This window comes from Anopheles marshallii (assembly GCF_943734725.1).
Source record: "Anopheles marshallii chromosome X unlocalized genomic scaffold, idAnoMarsDA_429_01 X_unloc_23, whole genome shotgun sequence".
Lineage (NCBI taxonomy): Eukaryota > Metazoa > Arthropoda > Insecta > Diptera > Culicidae > Anopheles > Anopheles marshallii.
This window is the reverse complement of record NW_026525813.1, coordinates 144,257-145,544: the sequence shown is the minus strand read 5'-3', so window position 1 is coordinate 145,544 and position 1,288 is coordinate 144,257.

The following is a 1,288-nucleotide window of genomic DNA, read 5'->3' as shown; positions in this document are numbered from 1 at the left end:
TTTTAGATTTAACTTTTCATTATTTTGGGGGCTTAAAAATGATGTTTTGGTTGGTCTCTGAAAAAATGATTTGTCAAAGTCGAGTTTTAAAAGGCAACTTGCATACAAGTTTGACTAGTGACAATGAAATTATGATTTGCAAAAAAGTTTCCGAAATCGATTTTGGATATTAATTTTCATTATTTTGGGGGCTCAAAAATGATGGTTTGGTTGGTCTCTGAAAAAATGATTTGTTAAAGTCGAGTTTGAAAAGGCAACTTGCATACAAGTTTGACTAGTGACATTGAAATTTTAGTTTGCCAAAAAGTTTCCGAAATCGATTTTGGATTTCACTTTTCATTATTTTGGGGGCTCAAAAATGTTGTTTTGGTTGGTCTCTGAAAAAATGATTTGTCAAAGTCGAGTTTTAAAAGGCAACTTGCATACAAGTTTGACTAGTGACAATGAAATTTTGGATTGCCAAAAAGTTTCCGAAATCGATTTTGGATTTTACTTTTCATTATTTTGGGGGCTTAAAAATGATGGTTTGGTTGGTCTCTGAAAAAATGATTAGTCAAAGTCGAGTTTTAAAAGGCAACTTGCATACAAGTTTGACTAGTGACAATGAAATTTTGGTTTGCCAAAAAGTTTCCGAAATCGATTTTGGATTTAACTTTTCATTATTTTGGGGGCTTAAAAATGATGTTTTGGTTGGTCTCTGAAAAAATGATTTGTCAAAGTCGAGTTTTAAAAGGCAACTTGCATACAAGTTTGACTAGTGACAATGAAATTTTGGTTTGCCAAAAAGTTTCCGAAATCGATTTTGGATTTAACTTTTCATTATTTTGGGGGCTTGAAAATGATGTTTTGGTTGGTCTCTGAAAAAATGATTTGTCAAAGTCGAGTTTTAAAAGGCAACTTGCATACAAGTTTGACTAGTGACAATGAAATTTTGGTTTGCCAAAAAGTTTCCGAAATCGATTTTAGATTTAACTTTTCATTATTTTGGGGGCTTAAAAATGATGTTTTGGTTGGTCTCTGAAAAAATGATTTGTCAAAGTCGAGTTTTAAAAGGCAACTTGCATACAAGTTTGACTAGTGACAATGAAATTATGATTTGCAAAAAAGTTTCCGAAATCGATTTTGGATATTAATTTTCATTATTTTGGGGGCTCAAAAATGATGGTTTGGTTGGTCTCTGAAAAAATGATTTGTTAAAGTCGAGTTTGAAAAGGCAACTTGCATACAAGTTTGACTAGTGACATTGAAATTTTAGTTTGCCAAAAAGTTTCCGAAATCGATTTTGGAT